The sequence below is a fragment of the Periplaneta americana genome, chromosome 1 (assembly GCF_040183065.1).
Source record: "Periplaneta americana isolate PAMFEO1 chromosome 1, P.americana_PAMFEO1_priV1, whole genome shotgun sequence".
NCBI classification, from domain to species: domain Eukaryota; kingdom Metazoa; phylum Arthropoda; class Insecta; order Blattodea; family Blattidae; genus Periplaneta; species Periplaneta americana.
Window position 1 is genome coordinate 136765875 of NC_091117.1, and position 23977 is coordinate 136789851.

The 23977-nt window shown below is 32.2% G+C and overlaps 1 protein-coding gene across 1 annotated transcript in view; it reads left to right on the plus strand.

Moving 5' to 3' along the window:
• The window catches only part of rl (Mitogen-activated protein kinase rl), a 536876-nt gene extending 513310 nt beyond the window's left edge, over window positions 1-23566 (plus strand). The window contains exon 8 of the mRNA XM_069827948.1: window positions 311-23566. The gene's annotated coding sequence lies outside the window, so the exon portion shown is untranslated. The remainder of the gene's footprint in view (window positions 1-310) is intronic.
• Window positions 23567-23977: the final 411 nt, after the last annotated feature.

The window sequence follows — 23977 nt, forward strand, 5'->3', positions numbered from 1 at the left end:
TATAACTTTAATTTATACTTTTCCACTGCTTTCTCTCTACTTTTGATAACTGATTTCGCTGTGTGAAGGTCTCTGGTACATGTGTTAACTACACAAACTGAAGATGAGTAGAGTATCAGTTATGCTGAGATAATTCGTGAAGAGACGATGACTTCGTTGTCAAATGCTTGACACTGGGAACATAACCATGTCTGTATTTATTTAGTTTCACCCATTTGAAGAACATAGTACCTATTATTAGCATATTTTTTATTCAAACAGTTTACTGCTATGCTATTAGGTGTTTATATACTTTATCTGTTTGCTGCAGATCTGTGAAGAATGCCACAACTTAACCATCACGTCACTCGTGAGCCTCCACCCTTCTTTCTCGTCATGTCATGCTGAGATGGAGAAGGAGACTTGGGTGCCACATATCTTTTATGTCTTCGGACACCTTTCAACATTATATTCAATAATGACTGTCATAATAATTAATGTATTTTTGGTCACTCATATATTTTGTCTGTGATTCAGTATTGTATCACTTAGATTATCTCTGCCAGTCTGCTTTGTTTCTATGCCCTTACTAAATTAATTCATTTAATGATCTGTTTGTTTAGGTTGAAACATGAATTTCATTTTCTTCCGAAAGACAAGAAAACAGGTTCATTACGAATTCCATAGAGTTTAAAAATGATAATACATGTACTCTTAACAGTTTTACATTATCAAATTAATCTTTGGGTGTTGCATAGTCTTATAGATATCATTCAGGATTGGCATTGGTAACAAAAATACTTTTCTGATACTTCTAAAATGACAACTCGTTTAATACATTTTGAATATATAATTCAATTCATATTTTAAAAGAAGCTTTAGTTACTTTTTTTTTTACAATAAACGAGATTGCACTTACATAAGACTATGAAATTCAAAGCATACAGCGAGAGTTTATGAAAATAAAAACCTCAACTTTCGAATAGAATTATGAGGTAATAGTCAGGGGCATAGGAACATACAATAGTAAGTCTATAAATGATAATAACAACAACAATAATAAAGAAAGAATACCTGATAGATCCAGGTTGCAGTCTTAATAAGGATTGGACCGACAATCAATAATAGGAGATTGATTTTCTGATGATGATGATGATGATGATGATGATGATGATGATGATGATGATGATGATGATGATGATGATGATGATGATGCTAATACGAATGCTATTGATGTCTAGAATAAGAGTAACATGCTTACAGAAGTTGTTGCCATGTGGTAAAAGATAAAAATTCTGCATTCTAGAGTCTTCCATTTTAGAGTGAAATGGATACCTATGCCGTATCTGTTTACATAAATTAACAGTTACCTAATAATATGGGTATACCTAAAACAAAAGCCTAAGTTCTTCGAATATACATCATTGTGTGTGAAAGTAATACTTATTTTTTTTTATTTCAGGAAAATTCCTTTAAGTCCACAGTAAATGAATTTTTGGGCATTTGCTGTTGATATATTTGGTCTTTGTTCTACGTTCTTGATTCATTAGCAGAACATACGATAGAAATTAATACTTTAATGTCAAAAACCATAACAAAAAGAATGACGACGATGACTGCAAAAAATATAATAATAATAATAATAATAATAATAATAATAATAATAATAATAATAATAATAATAATATAGTTTTTGCAACATAAAACACAGCAACTCTCAGAAATTACAGTAAACCTGTAATTATACATTTTTATGGGGCCTGAAAAAAACACATAAGTGAGAAAACCGTAGAACTGAAATGACATTTAGTAAAATCTGAAATACCATATTTTAATAACATGCTATTATTTTACAAAAAATAAAAAAGTCAGTTCTTTGGACTGCTTGCTTTTGTTTGTTCCTAAGAAGTAAACAGTTTCTTCAAATTGTAATAACTATTCCAAAATTTGTTCATTTACATCACAATATTTCAGTTTCGAGGGATGCTAGGATAGTTGTATTCAATGTGGTCACAGTTTTGGTGCTGGATCCTCATTGTTTAAAATGTTCTGTTTCTTCCCTCTACATGACAAGCCATGAGATCGGAGTTCACTTGCATACTTCTCTCCCTTTTCTGAATGGTTTCTTCCACTTGTGTATAACCAGTTACTGAAGCTGGCATGTTCTGGGATAAACATGGCAGTTTCGAATTTTCACGAACTTAAAAGTAGGCTGCATCTTAAAAATGGACATCTACTTTATTTTCGCGCTCTTACATCTTCATAGCAAATCTAATTTCGAGAAAAATTGAGTCAACATATGAATGACGTTGTGTATCTCCCGAGGTTTAAAATGTGATTGTATAATTGTAAAAAAAAATGAATAAACGAAAAACTTATATCTAAAATAAATTAAATTAACATGAAAAGTATAGGAATTTTTTCACGACCTCAGAGTGTAAGAAATGCATAAGTGCGAATTGTATAAAAGAAGTTTTCCTGTATGAAGATTATCACTTGATTCTCCTCATGCTCTGGGGTAGTATAATATTTTGCAGGACCGGATTTAGGATAGTGCCACCCCTAAGCAGTGCTAAAATTTGCCGCCCCCAACTCCCACAAACAAGTTATAAGCAGCTATTATACAGGTCATGTTTAGTTTAAATTAGCTTAAAATGAAATGTCATAAATTCGGAAAACAATAAATTATTGGAATCATAATAACATAGGCTACTCGTGAATTATAAAGATTTCCTTCGCACTTTCTTCACAGAGCAAGCATTGTTGATGTCATCAAAGTCGACCTGACGAAGCACATCAGACTCGATGCAAAGAAATATAATCAAACTTATTCATTGTTGAAACAATATTGATTTGTGAAAGGCAGGATGTGGTTTATTTTTAAAGGAGCAGTCCGCGATAAAATTCGAAATTTTGATTATATTATAGGATGTTTACCTAAGTAATCCTTAGATTAACGGCGTTTGTCTCATCTCTCTACTCCTTTTAGTTTGTGAAATATTAAAGGTCTTACTGCAAGCTCTGACGTCATAACCACCGATCGCTTCATAAGACTACATTGTAGTTCCGTTTGACATACAGTGGTGTAGAACGAGTAAATACATATTCATATGTTACAGTCAGTTATTATTAACTCACTTAGGACCTATCACATGCATATACTTTAATAATAATAATAATAATAATAATAATAATAATAATAATAATAATAACTTACCCAAACTCTATCCCAATTTAAATCCCGTGTACAATGCATTCTGTGATTAGAACGACTTGAGTCTGATAAGGGTTCAAACTGAAAAAGTTTAATATTTTGATCAATTATAATCTAAGTCAACGTCTTCTCTGAGTGAGTGAATGTATGTGAGATGTGAAATATTCGTTATATAGGGACTACAGATACTGTTTATCTCACGTCAGCAATAAATTAGTACATGGTTTATATTATTCTATTGCACCATAGTTGTTGAGTCACACGGTTTAGGCACCGGGGCTATGTTTGAGAGAACCTCTAAAACATGTGGATCATCGAATTGCAGTAGTTGATAATCACGAGCTACTTCCAACACATTTCTCTGTATATCTTCTCTCCACGCGTTTTCCTTCCTGCTGTATGTTTTCTTTTCCACCCATCGTTTAGTGGCTTTAGAGTATTGGAGTCTGGAACCAGTTACATCTATTTTCATGTTGTAATTATGGTCCATTATCGCAATCATAGTTCTTGTTACTATTCCATCATACGGAAAGTGTTTTCTCTTAGGAGTGTAAACCAATCTCTCGTTATGATATGATTCAAGTTTGCTGGTGTGACAAAACTGATTAGTCTGCTTTAAGTCTTTTAAAGGGCAGGGTTGCATACAACATTTTTCAGAGCATTGTTGGTTCGGATCCAGGTTCGGTCCATTCCCTCTCGCTCTTGTATGGGTGAATGTGTGCACATTTTTTATACGTCTCTATTCGTGTATATTACAAATATGATTTAATGCAGAAATGAATCTGTCTTCTAAGTCGTCAGAATCACCTTCACATGTAGCACATAACCACCACGAGTGATTTATGATGCTGTCTTTCCACATTTGTATTTTCTCATATGTTTTTGCGGCGGCTTTAAGGTTTTTATATAAGCTTTTTGCAATGTGCCAAATGTAAAATGATGGTCCACCATTCGTATTTGGTCCTCACTAATTTCCTAATTCCTCTATTGCGGTCCGACAGAGAGAGGGTAATGTTCATTTTTTTCTTTTAGGCGATCTAGAACTTTTTCGCATGCTGCTTTTTCAAGATTACCTATAATTAGACCCTTTTGCAGAACTACGAAGTCTATAAGATTATCTGAATCGAGGTCCATTACACTGTAAGTGACATATTTTGCACTGTAACCAGGTGAGTCAAATTGGTCATCACCGTGATTCGCATGTTTTTATCTTTTACGGAATTGATAAGTTGTTCATGAATCTGAAAATAACTACACCTACTGTTGGTTCTACGAATTTTGAAATTATTTTATAAAATGTTGTCTTGCCAATGAAATATAGTTGTAAAGTTTTTGAAAAATTTTCAAACAATTTGTACCTTATACGTGATGAATTAGAATTTGAAGTTTCTTCTTCTATTTGAAAAGATCTGTCTAAGTCAGTTTATGGCTCACTCACATCTGGTTCACCACACACATTTCTTAGCACCTCGCACCCTATCTCACACTGCATAGCTTTGTTTATATCAGGTTTCTGTGAATTTTCAGCCTCATCGAGAACTACACATACGTCAATATTTTCAGCTATAGGTGCATCACTGCAACTTGCTATTACTTCTTCAACGACCTTTTTTTCATTTATAAGCAGAGGAGCGCATAGTATCAGAACTGTCTTGGGGAGATTCTCCTTTCAAAAATAAGGGACAGCAGTTTTCTTCATTTTCATAAGAGTTCTATTGTCTTTCATTAAGCGTCTTTTTAATAGAGACGATTCTTCAAAATTAATTTCATGGAAACGATTAGAACACACAACAGCAGTTTTCGATGATGTAAAACCTGTTCTGTTGATTTTCTTCACCCATGTTTTAAATATTTGCGGTGACTTTTCTCTGCTCGGCAATACATGAAATGATACCCCTTCTCCATGTTCTGCTTTTGTTGTTCCCTCTGAACACGAAAAATCACAACACCACGGCATTTTAAACTGTATTACGATACAATTTTTTTCTGTTTAGTCTACTATAGTTCAAAATCGTTCATATAAAATAAAATAGCCCTACATGAAACCACAACGTTGGTATGTGCTATTTTATGATTAAATGAAAAGCAAAAATGACTTCACTCAATCACAACTAAGTCCGAAATTCTGTTCACGTGTACTACGGCGCGAGAAGATTATTTAATACAGAGCACTGCACTCGGGATGTTCTCGGCCTACTATGCAATCACAACAGTTCAGTGGCTATGACGTCATAAGTATTTGTGCGGAGTCAGTAACTCAAGAACCATGCCTCGCATTGACATGCGGAAAATTGCATTCTACTTAGATTGAAAAACGTGTTTGATTAAAGCCAACTTAATTTTATCGCGGACTGCTCCTTTAAGCATTGATTTTGTTGGTGGTATAATTATTACGAGTATTTCTTACTTCGATAGGAAGTATAAAGTAAATTGAAAAAGGTGAATGTTTCTTATGTCCCAGCCACTATAGGAACTTGATAAAATACCTTAAAAATGTCTTGGATTTATAGTATTTATTAGTATAAATTGATGTGATCACTGGGAGACCTGTAAGCCCACCCAACCCGCCCTAAATACGTACTTTATTTATATACGAAAATCGTCGTGCATGAACGAAGAATACCTCCATATTTCTTTAATGTAACAGTGGGTTTCAGTGTTGCCAGCGTAGTAGTAATACTACACACCTAAACAAACCTAACCTTTCTCATAATACTACCCATCTAATCAAACCTAACCTATCACATAATACATACCTAATCAAACCTAACCTAACCTGTCACATAATACTACAGACCTGTAGTATCATTCCTCACATTTAGTATCATTTCGTTTTCATGTATTGCCAGCACTGCCAATCGTGTCAGTTTCCATCTAGTGGAAGTGGATTGTATTAATACTACTAATTCGAAGAAGAAGCTATGGCGACTTTCATAATAATTACATTTTACATGTTTCGTGATATACGAAATATGTTACTGTAGTAATAATTCTATATGTATGGTACAATAAGATTTGAAATGTGTTGTGGTTGTGATAAAAGTATTGAAAATTGGTTTATAGTGCCGCATTGACAGTGATAAAAGTGTGCAATATTCGTTCAGTGGCTGGTGGATACACTACATTGACCTTGAAAAATAATCTGCAACTCTTTGCGGAATAAACCTTTCATATCGAATTATATAGTTCACATGCTGGAAAGTGATTAAATAGTGTTGTTGACGATATTCTACAGGGTGGCACAGATAAAAGTAGCCCATGTAAGTATAGAGTAAATACAGCAGCACAAAGGACTCACCTTTTATAGAAGATGTTCAAAATGGCTCCCTGTATCATCAGTACACAGCTGTGCACGTCTAATCAATCATGTTTAGATACACTTGCACATATACATTTTGCACAGATCACATACCGGTAGCAGGTCACTTTTTAAGCAAACCTGTATTGCTCTCTTTGCCATTTGTCCTGAAAATTATGCGGGTTTCCTTAATCGAACCTGTTCTCACATACGCTTCCACAATTTCCACTTCTTGTATCAAGTAAGTCATTTTGCAGAATGCGAACAGACATGTGTAATTCGACTGATGAAATACTGACAGGAAGAATGCCAACAATGGATTATTGCATAAAATTGTCCATTGTTGTAGCTGTTTACTCATTTCGTTATGATACGATATGATAGAATACGATAATGGAATTTCAAACAGTCAAAATATCCCATTCGGATTCAAACGGGAGGCAAACTACTTTCATCTGCGCTACCCTATATATTGGAAATGTAACTAGAGTTGTAGTTACTATTCATAGCGATAAATAAGAAACACACATCCAATTTGATTTTAAACAATACATTCTTGTTTATACAAGTAGTTAAATTTAAGCAGTTTCATAGGATAATAACGTGAAACTGGTATTAAAATATGGAGCTGCACACTTTCCTTTTACTCTCGCCGCGACAATGCGACTTCCGACATTCACAGGGTGTTCAAGAACAAACTTCAGAAAAGATTTACCAAGTGTTTAAAAAAAAGAGATGCCGTTCCTCCCCCCCCCCCCCTGGAAAAAATTGCCGCAACTACCTAGGTTGCCTAGGCCTAAATCTGGTATTGATGTTTTGTAGTAATGTTTTTCTTCTTAATTGCTGCAGTTTGATTTTTTATGTTTTTTTAATAATTAGTTAATTATTGCATCCAAAATATTCTTGGAATTTACTACAATAACATACTCCAGTTGAACTGTTATATTCCATTGGAATATATTGAAATATTTGCATACTCAAATTTCAGATAACTTTTTATAACATTGATCAACATTCTATAAATTCAGTTAAAAAATTCTAAGATGCCGAGCAATATATTCTGTACAATTTAAGTTTTCTGTTTGAACTCTTCTCTTAGATTTCTTATAAATTAATCATGACTTGAGTTTGTATGGCTTCCACAGAAGTGACTCTAATTCGAAGCTTTGGTGAGCCTACACAAAATTAATCTGTTCTCACCATTTTGTACCCTGCCACACTCTATTTATTTATTACTTTAATTATTGAAATATTTACCTCACAACTTTCCTTAAATTTCACAATTTTTGCTTTTGTTCATAAACCAATAATGTTTAAGTTGAGATTAGTTAAATCTCCATTAAATATTTAACTTCATTTTATTTTTGGTTTGCGTCTAGATGGTGAATAAGTGGAAAATTAATCATATGCCATTGTAGACTAATACACACACACACACACACACACAAGTAAAAATTCATTTATACCTTTTTATAGGAGTAAAAAAAAAAGCTGCATAAATGAGAAATAAGTATAATTGAAATGACATTTTATAACATCTGAATTAGCTTTTGAAAACTATATAGGGAGAATGAATGAAGTCAGTTTAGTAAAATTTTCACAAGAGAAATTTATGACTTTACAGTTAAGCCATATTTGAGTCTATAATACACTACCCAAATTTATAACACATAATCTTGAAGAATGTAAGATTATTTGTAGGAAGTCTTAGCTGCTTAGAGCCAAAGCTGGCTGATACATAACATTTCAAACTCCAATCGAGAAAATTGTATGACATTGACTTACCTTGTTCCTCCCATGGGATTTTCATTTAATAATACATGACTATTTTACAAAAAAGTCTGTTTTTTGGACTGCTTGCTCCTAGGAAATAAACCATGCCCTCAAATTGTGATAACTCTTCCGTAGTTAGTTCAGTTACATCATGATGTGTTATAAAATGTTTCACTCTTTCTAAAGCAGAAACATCGTCATTAAAGGACACAAGATTGTTGGAGGCAAGCATGGACAGCTTTAAATTTCCACAAATTTAAAAAATGGGCTGCATCTTAACAATGAACATGTTCGTATTTTCGCGCTCTTACATTCAACAGGAGTAGGCTACATGCTGGCACCGAGTTTCCCCTTCTCCCTTCCTCACCTTCATCATCATCCTCACCCATACCCTACACTACACTGACACGACCACCTACACATAGACCTACACTCACCCTAGTACACGACATAACTCTTCACAGATACACGTTATGCATAACGTGGCCTGCCGAAGTGGTGTGCACCTTGAAATGGGTCACTGTCCTGCCATCTATCCGCAATATGTGGAACTCGAATCACGCAAATGAAGTGGATAGGCATTAGATACACATTTTCATGGCAAACATAATTTTGAGCAAAATTGATTTTGAATGTATAAATGACGTTTCGTATCTTCTGGGGTAAAATATGATCATATAAGTGTAAAATACATATAAAAGAAAACCATATATCTGAAATAAATTAACGTGGTAAGTATAGGAATTTGCTGGGATTTCGGAAAAAAAAAAATACATGAAAAACATATAAGTGCAAAAACTTGTGAAAGATTCAATAGCGGGTACTTGACTTTGCATCATTCACCCAAGTTTCCCTCTCTAGGAGTGCGCACTGTAATTGTAGATCTTTTTGCCACTGTAGCATTGCCCTTGATGCACCATTAGAAGTAATCTACATAGCACTGCATGAGGATTATTTATAGAGTAATGGTAACATGCTGGTAGGGGAAACGGGAGTTCACACGCAAAACCTACCACCAAGTATGGTCTTTGCCCATCAAAAATTACACTTGGACCTGCCAGGATTCGAACCCAGATTTACCAATGTGGAATGCCAATGCTCTTGCGATTCAACTAATGTGCACCTATCATGTCTAATACTAAATAGAAGAAATACTGCTAATAAACTACTCCCATATCAAATTTAATAGCATTGTGCAAAAAGAATGCTTATTCATCACAATCAAGTTGTGTCCACCCTAATGTCTCCCATGCTCACTCCCCCAAATTAAAAATTCTGATGCCACCATTAAGATTCGGTTTTATGCAGACTACTTGTGCATATTATGTGTTAATGGCAATTGAAAAGAATATTAATATTAGAATATAAAAAAAAATCTATTTACTCATAATGATAAATGAATTAAAAAGTGATCCTTAATTATCTCTTTATTGATATTTTAATTTTTAATATATCGATCGTCCAGTTCAAAAGTGCGACAACTCAAAAATTGCCATTTTTTAGTTATTTATACTACTGAAAGCCCCTTTTGGGGCTCTTTCCGATTCAATATTGAGATAAGTCATATTTACAACCAAAAAGAAAAAAACGAAATAAACTGCTTTAGATGTAATTATAACTATGGACTTCACTAATTCATTATTAGTACATTTCGAAATGTATTAATAATGAACTGGAAGATTGTGATATACTCGTCCTGAATACTGACTCATTTCTAATTGTCGTGGTTATGAACCAGAACTCTGTTCCTTTATAAGTGATTTATTTGAAACTTTCAACTGAAGATATCTCAAAACTTGTTTTTTTTTTTTTTTTTTTTTTTTTTTTTTTTGAGTTGTTGCACTTTTGAACTAGACGATCGATATCACTGTCATATTTATTTTCGTAAAGTTGTTGGCGTGATAACCAGAGAAGAAATTTGTACTGAAATTTCTGATAGTTGCTGAGGAATATCCTGTTATGTGAGATAAATGAGACTGTCAATTCTGCCTGAATATGACATTCATGTATTTATTTGTCATTAATATTGAAGTTATCGCATACATGTCATTCGTAAATGCCAGCATATTTCACCGTTAATGATATCAAGCAGTGCATTGCAACAAAAATATATGTTAAGTATTTACTTCTCACATTAGTAATACCTCATAATTTATAAAGATGACAGAGCTCTTTATATACAGAATATCAAAATAATGAAATTAATTTACATGATTTGGGGTTATGGTGGCAACTTCTGCAGTAACAGAATTTCTTGAGTTTAAAATGTAAAACTGTTTCCAATTGAATGATAGCGTATTGGTAGCAAAATAAGCCAGAGTTTGCATTAAATTTTTAAAGATGCAGACAATCTGTAAACTGTTGTACATGAAGAGTTGAAACTGTTCTAGTCAATAATCTTGGCGCATTCTTCAACGAAGTACAATATTTTATTCTAATATAATATGTCATTAGCATTATGTTGTTGGATGCCCACATATATTATCGAGTTAAGTTAGACTGCATTTAACATGTTACACAAAGTGATTGCAAAAGGGTTATCTAACTCATTTAGCCATAGTTTGTTTACTACTGTAATACATCAAAGCATCATAAACTTGAATTATGGGAGATTGGAATATGTTATGTTATCAGCTACAAAAGTCCAAGTGTAGAACCTTGTGTAGGACATTCTTTTGTTATTGAGGGACGATAAAGGAATATTCTGTAGAATTAAAGTTGTTACAAGACTGCTTTAATTTCCACATTTGGTGATGTAACAATTGTGCTTTGTCTCAGAATTTTAGATTTGAGATTTAGCATATCACAAATAATACACAGTAGTGATTGACACTTACACACATCAGCAGTAACATTGCTATTTCCGGGTATTTCCTACCTTGTGAGAAGAAATGATTTACATGCGTAGTAGATTATGAATTACTTTGTTTATTCTTTCTTATATGTAATCTATTCTTTAATTCAGTCGTTGAAAAAAACCTGTCTTTGAAATTAAATATTTTTGTCTGCTAATGTCCTTACATATTTCTTTAGAAATCAGCACATGTGCATTACATGTGTAAACCATTTTCCAATTATCATTCAGTAGGTTATCACTTGTTAGAATTATTAATGAGATTGAATCTAAACCAGAGGAATTATCTAAATTTATTTCTATGTGCTTATCTTTGCTCCTTTCTAGTAATTCAAATAAAAAAATTCTTTCCCATCTTTTGCAGTACAATATACTTACGCAGTAATTTTTATGGATGTAACATATTGGAATGTTATTCTCTTGAAAATTCATACTTTAAAATTCTTCACCCTTTATCCATGTTTAAAAAAGAACGTAAATAAGTCTCATAACATTGTAGAGTGTTTCTTATTCATAATCTTCAAAACTTCAAAAGATATATGTTTCGTGAAACCACATATATGAGAGGTTACCAGTATTTGCAGGTAAACACAAATACTTCGTTCGTAATAAATTAAACAATTATAACTGTTAACTACTTTTTAAGAGCTATCTAACAGTCAAATTTTCATAGTTTTATGCTGTTTATAAATGTAGCAAAGTTATGGTGCATGAACTGGGCTCCTTGAAATACGTTACTTTTTGCTTAAAAATTATTATAAAATTTATAATATAACAACTGACGCCTTCATTATTATTGTTTATAATAATAATAATAATAATAATAATAATAATAATAATAATTTCAGTTGCTGGATTTGGTAACTGTCAAGTACTATTAATACGGTATTAGGAGCATCAATAATAATTATATATTCTTAGTTTGCAAGTGTTTAAATCCTCTGTCATAACAAAAATGTTGTGTCCTTACAAAAAATAAACTTTCAAGATAAAATTGTTCTGGTACGTTTGTTTGTTGAGTGATTCAACTGTATGGAAGTTATTGTTAAGGAAAAAAAGATAAGCCACATAATATATGAACACCATCTTGTCTCTCTGTAATTGTTATAATCAGCATAAATCTACTTTTAAATGAAACATGTCTGCCTACTCACCATTGTTTCTAAACAGTTTCTGTTTATTGGGACATTGTTATACAAGAATTCATTGCTGTAGTTTAAATCAGTCTTTTATTTCTGTAATTTAATCAGATAATACTGCTTATGATTTACAGATATTTAGCTATTGATGATAGCAAAACGTATATTGGGCATTGATCATTAAGATGATTTCTGTATTTATACTTTTTTCTGAAAAAGAAAACATATCCATCAAGAAAATAGAACACGTTCCTGATCTATGGAGGCAATATTATTGAGGAAAGAAAAAGAAAGAACATTATTAGCCTAGATGCTACTTTCTGCTGTGTAAGATCTAATTTGAAGTTGCTTGTGGATTAAAAGAAATTATAGTCTGATCATATGTGAAAGGTTATAGAGTGACCACCGAGCAATGATTCCTCCAGTCTTCAGTAAGAATTACAGGTGATATTGCTACGGTGCTAACATCAAGTGTTACCCTTTACGGTGCACAATTAATTTCCTCTCTTAACTTACAGTCAGTAGTTGGGATTTCTCTTTCCTCCACAAAATAAAGTGAAGTGGTGGACTTCAACTGCCAACAACACTTAATGTTTGAAGCTAAAATCAAAATTAAGAATTGAGAACATTGCTTATAGTCCAAGATCTGTAATGTTGCAAGCAGAAGAAGCAAGGGAAAACATTAGAATTGCTTTGCTTTGTATTGATATCAGACAGGTATAGGCATTTTCAAAATAAACATTTCTTTGATAGGGTATTAAGAAATGGAAGATCTCGCAGGCAAGATTGTTATTTATAATAATATTTAGGAATAATTCCTTAATTTATTTCTCAGTATTCAGTAAGTGTAGTAATAATAGATAATAAGACAGTCACGTAATCAGTTCAAATGGTAGCCCCAGCCTTGTTTTCATTGTTACAAATATCTATCTCCAATTGAATTTTACAAGTTCAATTAAAGTGAAATAGTTTATGTGAAGGCAATAAACATTAAAACGAAAAAGTACCTATTTGCGTTTAAGAAAAAATTACACTTATAAATTTCTAATTAATTATATTTCATATACTTCCACCTCTCCTTTAATGTTTATATGTGTATAAGCTTTGTCCAGATTTTTTTTGTTGTTGTGAGATCGTGCAATAATTAGAAGTGTGTAATTTCCATGAAATTTTGCTCTTATTTGAATAAAAAAATCTCATTTCCCATTGATTAAGTGGAGAATTCTCAATACAAAATAATATACTTCATTGTAGCAAATATAGTCCCCATTAATCTTCTGCAAAGTATTTTTTACCGACATTACCGTAATGCATTGCTTCTTTCATGGTACATAATGTAGTTTTATTAGAACATTATTTAAGTTAGAAATTACAGAAAAAAAAACTAAAATCACAAACTTTTATTAAATGTACTGGTATCCTTAAACTTGCTGATAATGTCTCTGAGGAGAAGGATGGTGTGTGTCAGCCATTATACATGTATTAAATCTTAACCCAATGATGATTTGGTTTCATCTGTACCCTTTATGAGAGGAATGAAGAGATTTTAAGCTCTTACCTTCTCCCCCCTGTTACTGTGCAAATTTTACGATATTATAGAATTGCTGCTGATAATTTTAAGATCTTGTGACTAAATAAATTGTGCCCTTTTTATGCCCATAAAGTATTGAACTGAGAATAATGGACAGATAAATAAAGGTAATTGTTAAAGAAAGAATTTATTCTTGAAAATTTAGTCCAGATTTCAAAATTTTATGTGTGTTCATATATACGTTACATTTTTATGCTATATTAAATTGATTGCTACACTGTTAACACACTGGTAAGTGTTAAAAAAGAAAAAAAGAGAAGACTTTCCAAAATTATTTTTTTTAACTTCATTGTTTTATAATTTCTGTACAGTTATTACAGTGTTGTTTTACTTGTATGCACATTGTATGTACAATAATACATAATTTAAAGAAATTATGTAATCATTAGAAGCACTGGTGGATACCAGACATATACACAACCATTATGATGATTGTTGAATTTAGAAAATCTCGTCACAGGTTGTTTTGTCACTGCTGGGAGCATTATGTTACACTGCTACCACTTTTTTGGTCTTAAATGTAATCTAACATTTGACAGGAATAATTAATAATTAAAATCAGTATTCTACAAGTAAAATATATAAATTGGGATGAATTTTGAAATGATGATGACTGCACCTGTGACAAATTCACGCTGTGATTTGTAAATTCTAACAAGTTCACCAGATCTGAATCTTCATGAAGTTAGTATATCATGTAATAAAATTATAATGTTTCGTTTGGCAATATTTGTGTAACTTTACATAGTTATAAATTTATATAATATAAAGTACATCCTCTCAACTATCGAGTGAAATCAGGATAGGGTTCACTGTTATGAGGACATCTGAGAACCCTGAATTAATTGTGATTATAAAAACTGTTTATGGATCATTGTCACTATCTGCAAGATGTCGATAATCTCCTCATCAATATAAAGAAAGAAAATTAAATAGAGCTGTTCAGTTTTTCATTAGTCTATCCCTGATACAGTGATATCAAATTAAATGGAGCTATTCAATTTTTCATTAGTCTATCCCTGATACAATGATGTCAAATGGAGCTCTTCAGTTTTTCATTAGCCTGTCCTTGATACAGTGATATCAAATTAAATGGAGCTGTTCAGTTTTTCATTAGTCTATCCCTGATACATTGTTGTCAAATTAAATGGAGCTGTTCAGTTTTTCATTAGACTATTCCTGATACAGTGATATCAAATTTTCTCATCTCTCTGTCTTCTGTCCTCTCCTCTTCCTGCTTGTATTTCTCACTTCACCCATAATTATCTGCCCTTTTTGTCCTATTTCACTCTTTTATTTTGTAGATCTTTCAATGTCATTATGTATAATCAGTATTTCTATCCTCTATCTACATGTGTCTTTTGAATTAAAAATGGAACAATGCAAGTGTTTGTAAAGGACAAATAATTTGAAGCAATTTATGTATGGAATTTGAAGGTTGTGTGAATATAATGGGAAGCCAACCTGCCAACCCTGTAGTGACAACTTAGTTAATAGAATTAATTCTGCACTACAGAATTAAAGAACTACATAATGATAGAAGCACAATATTGAAACATTTAGATATGTGAGATGTAGGCTTCCCTGTGTATGGGTGTCATATACGTAGACATATGGATGTGTGTCTGTATGCAAGTGTGTATATATGACCTGAAATTTGTGTAATACCTGACCTATCACATTCATCGACAGATGTATGAAAACTTCATTTCCTATAGATTTTGTAAATTCGGAAGAATTTTTACAGACTGCATTTGAATACTAAGTGATGAATGTTAAAATAAAAATTCCTATAATTGAAGTTTGCAGTGGTGATATTTAAAACCTCCAAACCGTTATATTTGTATTTTTTTAATATAACTTGGCTCTTGAAATATGGTGTTCTATGCCCTGTGATCAATGATTTGTTTAATCAGCAATTTATCCATCTCTGTAAGAGATGATATTCACATTCTGTAGGGAAAATTCTTCCCCACTTTGGGCACTTTTTCACCCTATCTTAATACAAATCAAGTTTTGACTTGAAATTTTATTCCTGGTCAAGTATTTATATTCCTGTGTTTAAATATCGTTTCTTTGCTTATTTGACATGCTCTTTGGCAATGTACGGTGACCATATTATCCTAACAAAGTATCAGGACACTTGTATAAAAATACTTTTGTAGCGTTTATTTATTGTTATTGTATTATTGGTGATTGTTTTACAAAACGTCACATCATGTATGAAAAAGACACAATAAAATTTTGTTTCCATTTTATGTTCGTATAGTATTCGTTCCAATGGAGGATATACTAATCTATTCCGACCTTGACTAACATACTATAATTTACGAATCATTAGAACTATCCATAATTATTTGAAGTTAATTTTCAATCTAAGATATCCGTATGTTAATATATACAGGAAACAAATAATAAATGAAATTGTGTTACTTGACTCACATGATTTACTGTTGTGTTGGAAATTTAAATTAGGATGTGAATTATTATACTGATTTATGAGGACAGCAGAACACTACATTAAAATTCTTGATTGTCCTGAAACATCTAGGACATATGGCCAGCGTAATTGAAGATTAACTATTGAATCTTCCCAACAATGTACCAGTATGACTTTAATTGGTAGGTCATGTATTGCATTGAATGATAATGAAATGTGTATATGGAAAACAATACAATATAAAATCATGTGGCCTAAATACTTTGGATTTTCTTCTGACTTGATGTTACTGTTAACAGACATTTTAGTCGATGTAGCCTGTTGTGCCACAATAGTTCTTACATGAGATCTAGATGTCCATTTCGTTTTTTCATCAGAGGAAGTGCTGGCAATACGTTGCAGCATATATATCTGGTTATGTACAAGAATAGATGAAGATTGGAATAAGATGAAGTTATTTTAAAATCATTTTTAGATAAATAACCTCCCCCAAGAAATGTAATTGTAATGTGTCTCTCCTGTAACATGCAAGGAGGGAAATGGCTGTTTGGCCATTTCATGTTTAGTATACTTGTAATTAGAATGTTAATAAAATAGTTCTGTATTTACGCACATGTACAGTACTTACATATTTTTTAACAATGAAAGGATGTCAATTCAGTTACTCATATGAGATAATATCTCATATTATGAACTTCTCTTCATGGTGGGTAGACCCATGCAGAATGTTTAAGTAGGTATCACATTCCGGCAAGAAATGTAATATTATCGTACTGTTTCGAAACATGATGTTGTTTCCATATTCGAGGAAATAGAAACTACTACATTGCGAGTCAAATACTATATGTTGAAATTATATTGAAGTTACTAAGAGCTATGAATTCTCCCATTTGTCGAAACAACCTTCTTTTACAGAAGGGTTAACTACTAGGTATACTGTATATTGCTTATTTGAATCTCTTTGGTTCATTACAAAGAAATGTAGGCAGAATGTTTAAAATGTAATTTTTCCTTGTACATAATGAAAAAAACCAACCATTGTTATCAATTATTATTACTCATTGTTTATTCTTACATAATGACAAACCAAAAAAGGAAATTACATATTTTATAATACTCACATTGGTAAAACAGCTAAAGCATAGTGCAGATGATAGGATTGTTAAAGTGGCATAACTTATTTGAGTCTATGTTATTAATAGCTACAATTTCAGTTATATTAGGCAACAGCTAATACAGTTTTTGCATTAATAATTTATCTAATGCTATAAACCTACATACTGTTTTTTTTTTTTACAGAATAGGCCTAGAAACAATTTTGTATAAACATTAGATCTACCGAAAAATAACTGTTTTTTTTTCTGCCAGTATAAAACCATTTTACTGAATTCCTTATGTAGCCTATAATACGATATTTAACCAAAGAGAAATTACAGACATAGAATCTGATCATTTTTAATAATGTAAAACATTCTAGGTAGATGTGGTGCCTAAATTAAAACAGTTATACTTTTGTTACATCGCTCTCCTATATTGGAGAATAAGAGAGTTAATGACTTTATTGCCAAGAACTCAGCATTAGTTAACAACATTATTCTAGATAGAATTTCTGTCTGCTTCCCAATTGCAAAATATTTAATATTCAAGACTTCCAATATTTAATTAATCTCTTTAAATCTGTTACGTTACTGAATTCTTTAAAAATTATTAGTATATTCATTTATGTCAATTAACTAGGTTGTATTAAATACAACCTAGTTTGATTAAATATGTTTCACCCTTATACGATTTTTAATGTTGGCATTATAAGTACAAAGAAGTCATATTATACATCTTTCATACATCAATTTATTTTTCATGCTTGTCTGCAATTATGACTATTGTCATTTGTGTCTAATGCAAGAGTATCATGTATAGAATTGAAGGAAGAAGTGCTTTTCTTTGAAATTGGCTTTTGGTCAGTATCCCTGCCATTTCTATTTCTGCATCGCCAAAAGTGGAAGGTATCTGATAACATAAACAATACAAAGAATGGGGAAAAAATTATAGTATAATGATACTGGTAAGTTAGAAACTTAATATATCTTTGCCACTGGAATAAAGGATTATTACCAGTTACTGGCAAGAACCACGGATTCAAAAAGTTTCTTCTTGTGACTCCATTGGTGAAAAAGACACTTTTTACATTATGTCTAAAACACAATGGAAGCATTTATTTATTCAAACTACCAACAACACTTCTATTGTTTTTACAACAATGAAAGACAACTATTATTTCATAGCCAACTATGTTTATCAATCAATGAATTGACATGGTATAATTTATACAATCACAATTTTTTTTTGCTAAGTTTATTTATACACACTTTAACATCTGTGGTCATATCGCGTGTTTAGGACTTGCGGATATACCAGTAGCCCGTTTTACTATTATTGAGTTCCTGTTTCTGTTTTGTGTTGTAGATGGCATGTGTTTATGTAACTGATTTTAGATTTTGATTAATGTTTATGATATTGGTGATTGAGGCGGTGATGAATCATGGTATGTAAATTTCCAATCCGGCATTTGCCTTTTGTGATTGAGGGAAGCCATGAAAAACCCCAGTCAGATTGGTCGGCCATGGGGTTTGAACCAAAGATCTCCTGAATACGAGTCTCAACTGCTACAGCCTGAGCCAATTTGCTCCGTGTATAATTATACAATCACAAATAATATTATTTCCAACATCCTCCTTTAATTATACAATATTTTATAATTTTACAGTTTTTACTTAGAAACATAAAATTCAGCCTCGTTTATTAAAAAAATTGTATATAGTTCGAATTTATTAGGAAAAATGTTTTGTAAGCATATCAGAAACTGGTAAACATTGCTGATTTTTGTCTTGCTTCTTTGTTTTTCATTTTTCAACTCCAATTCATCTTGTTTCTTTCTTTCTTTCTGCTCTGTTCTTTTCTTTTAGCCTTTTTCTTCTCTTTTGTCGTGTCTGTTTTTTGTCTCCTCTTGATTTGGATTTGTCTGATTTCACATCTCTGCTCGAGTCCTTGGCTTTTTCAGGATCAACATATTATGTCCAAGTTTCATTCTTCAGGAGTGATCTTTTCTCTTTTTCTGTAGCTGCTATCCATTTTTCTTTATTAGAACCATTCATTACATTTTCGAAAGAGAACATAACTGTCTCCAATTCACTTATATTAGTGTCACAATCAGAGTATCTTTTTGGTTTTTGTAGATTATCTGTTGGTCTCAAGTTATATCTCTCAACTAAGTCTTGTTCAACTTTTTGGTTTCTTAAACGAAATTCAATTTTATCTGCATTTTCTTCTTCTATGCCTCTTATTTCTTCAACCTTTTGCCACGTTTTCACTATTGGCATTTTACTATCTGAAAATATAGCATCTCTTAAAATTGTAACTTTTATCTTCTCAGGGTCCCATAAACAGTAACCATTCAAAGCATATCCGAGAAACACAATTTCTTGCTTCAACTGTCCAAATACAAATTCTTCAAATGTCCTAAAACTTTCGCGTAAGTCATGCTTCAAAATATCTGCAGTTTTGATCAATTTGGTTTCCTTCCAGTCCATATTTTTATTAGACAGTTACTGAAGATTGTACAAATCGAATATCGTAAAATATTTGGTCTAAAATTTCGTTATAGGGCCTGCTGATGTGTTTTTTGGTGTGTGTTGTGGTGAATTAACGTTTATTGACATTTACTATTGGAATTTACTGGAATTAAGTATTAATTTAATATAATCAAGAAGTTAATTTTATTGTGCATGTTTGCAGTTCCAACCGCAACTTAGGACAACTAGGCTATGCTGAAGATCGTCGCCATCGATATTCACACAAGTGACCAGTCTGAGAAACAATTTCATTTTGACATTTTGGCAGAACTGCGTGAACTACATCAGATAAATATGAAATTATATTACTCACAAATGGATTAGCCATTTTTCAAGATGTCAACAACTGAAATTTGCACAGACTTGTGCAGTGACAGCTCTCAATCCATCATACATCATACGCAAAAAAAGATTGCAGGGTTGTAGTGTAAGAAGATGCAAGCAGAGGTCGCACTGTGGGTGATTCTGGCACTGACATAACAGGTGACATACGTACAAGATAAGTATAACTTCATCATAGTTGGAGAAAGCACGATGAGATGCTTGTTAGTATCTCGGTTGTCTGAGGTGTTCAATTGGAAAAGTACTTCTCCTTGAAGCTGGGATCTTAGAATACATCATCATTGATATCCCTATCATTGAACCCATGTTCATCTTGTCACCTTTCAGACCAGAAAAGAGTGACAAATTTGGTGTTGGTTTGAAAGATGGTCACTTGATTTGGCCCAGGGGAAAGGGGTGGAGGCAGCAGTCTCATCAACTCTCAGATGTACACAAAAGGCAACTGCAAGGACTATGACAAATGGGCAGAAATGGGTAACGAGGGTTGGAATTGCGTCAGTGTAACGAAACACGTCTTGAAGCATGAGAGGATGAACATCACACAACTGTGCACTGACATGGAATACCACTCACCAACTGGAGATGGACATTTCATATCCTCCTTACTATACAGAACTTGTGATCGCTTTCATTGATTCAGGCATTGAGAAAGGGTACAAAAATGTAGATTATAACAGGGCCAATCAGACTGGCTTCTCTTACATGCAAGCAACACTTAAGAATGGAGCAAGAGTGAGTTCGTATTGAGCATTTTTTAGTGGAAACAAAAGGAATAACTTTGTCATAAAAATAAGATTATGGTGACCAAGTTTATTGTTGATCCATAAATTGGGAAATTGAAGTATAAAATGTTAAATCTGATACCAAGGAAAGCTTTAGCCAAAAAGGAGGTGATTCTCTCTGCAGGAAGCATAAATTCTTCACAGTTGCTCAGGCTGTTTGGAATCAGTCCCAAGGAACATCTTGAAAAGCACAAGATTCCTGTCATTCAAGATTTGCCAGTACTAGGCTTAATTTAGCTTCGTCACTATAAATATAACCAGTGATATACAACTAAACAATGTATTCGCATGTGATTAAAAATGCTGTACTTTATTTTAAAGACGGTTCTGGAGAATTTGAAATGCCAAATATTTTCAAAGCACTAGCTTATATAAATGTAGACGACAAGGACTATTATCCTGGGATGGAGAGTTCTTTGCTAGGTCCATAACCTGTGAAAAAGCAACTTTTTACATTACAAGTAATACACAATGGAAACATTTATTTATTTATTTAAACTACCAACAACATTTCTATTGTTTTACAACAATAGGTTTGTTCCAACAAGCAGTTCAGAACGCATTATGAACTAATACCGAACTTCTTTCGACGCATGCGCCAGTTGTGTATGATCTCAGAACTAGTTCGGGATTTTATGTTTTTTTTTAACATTCCTCAGTTCTTTCACGGCCTTCGGAGTTTCTTCTTATATTAAAATTATATTCATCTTCCGAACTTAATTCTTCGTAAAATACCTATATCGCTATCACCTTCCAAATCACTCCTGATGGACTATTTTTCTATTTTAACCTGCCTAGTCTCGAACCATTTTAACCATAATTTTAGATTAAACCATCTGCGCATCCATCAACAGTGCAGAATGCCCAGTCCCTGCTCTTAATAGAGAACCAGTTTCACTTGTTCCGAACGAGTTTTAAAGCATATTGGAACCCACATTGAGCTACTGCGCATTAGCAGACAGTTCAGAATCGATTCTGGAACAAACCTAATGACAGACAATTAATTATTATTTCATAACCAATTATGTTTTATCAGTCTATGAATTAACATTGTATAATCATACAATCACAAATATTATTTCCAACATCCATTACAGAATTCATAAACCATGCACGATAGTGTCTTTTAAAGCACCTATTCAGGTAAAAGTGTTTTAAGGCAAACATGAAATGGATATGGTACGTGATTATATGTTATAGTAAAATATGTGATATAATTTTATTATTGTAAAAATTTTCTAAATTTGAATACTGAATTAATATGCTTCATGGCAACGAAAATTGAATATACGTATTGTATAATTCCCAGATTTCTTTCATTTTGTTAGTTTGATATAATTTTAGTGAACAAATTATAAATTCAGGCCAGAATGGTAAAGTTCATAATCCATTTTCCTCAAGTCCAACATCGTTGAAGAACATGATTTGAGGGGAATGGTACTGATCAGTCAGAAAGAGAATTCATCTAGGCCTATAAGAGTGAAATACTTTATGTAGCAACACTGTTTAAATTATGCCACTGTCCTATCAGCAATCTCAAATTCAAATTGCGCTATGCTATTATATCAAACAAAATCACTAAAACACACATATTTGTTACACAACACTCAGAATGATTCATAGTACCAATATTTAAATTTGAAAATAGGATGACTCTCTTCTCCATAAGAAATAATATAGCCTAACTCTAGATATTGCTCGATTGTCAATTCACCCCTGAACTACACTTATATGAGTAGGGACACCATGTTGTGTTGTTCAGTCAACTGTCCGAAGACAGATTTGAACCTCACAAGTGACACCAATAAGCCATCACTTAGGCAATAAGCCAGAAGATAATGGGGTAGGTTGGCCAGTTCCTTTCCCCCTACGGACACCATAAAATGGTAAATAAAATACATCAAAGGTGGTCAATAAATTACTGTAATTCATGACAAAAAAGTCGTTATTTAAATATGTAAACCAGGAAAAAAGTCGATATTTAAACATGTAAATCTTGAAGATTTGAATTTAAACATGAAAATCACTTTCCCCTAAAGACTTCTCTAGTATTAATTAAGGCCAGTTACGCACTAGATGAAGAAAAGTGTCACATGAATATCAAAAACATTAGGTCTAATGTTCATTTGCACACTATGACAGGCCACTTGGCTGTCGAATTATCAAAATACATTATTTCTTAGAATTCGTTGCGTACATTTGCTGAAAATGTGATAAATATCTTTTTACACATTTCTTCTTATTGTATTAATGTATAATGAACTTAAGCATTGCGCATATGCTACATATAGGCTACATTTTCATTTTTCACAGCTGATCAGCCATGCTTTCCACATGATAAGACATGAAAGACGAACTCATTTTCATACTTATTTTGAATGTTTCATTGTAGAAAATAAAATAATAGAATTTCGTGACCTATGAATGTACGATTCAGTGATATTCGTTAAAAAAAATAAATAATCTAGTTTAATGCAAGCAGTTGTCAAATTCGCAAAACAAAACAGAAAAAAAAAATAACAAAATTCTCGATAAATATAAACATTTTAACACTCGAACTCAATTAACGGAAATTCGTGAAAAAATCATTTGCGAAAATCGGGTGTCCTTACTAATATGAAAAGTATGACTGCAATTAAATATTGTTTTCATGTTTTAAAAAACGGTTACAATTAAAGAATGTGGAGTTTTTGTGTTATGAGTTTCTTCAATACTGACACATACACACAGTTCAGAAACGCAGATGTAGCCGAACATATAGTACATGAATAGAAATTAAATGAACTAGAATAAATACCTATTTTAACACGTATGTAAAATTTTAGAATCTAACGAAATTAATTATTTTCTAAGGAAATAGATGTACTCTTCTGATAACTAAATTGGTTATTTATTCTAGAATAAATACCCATTTTAACACATATGTAAAATTTTCG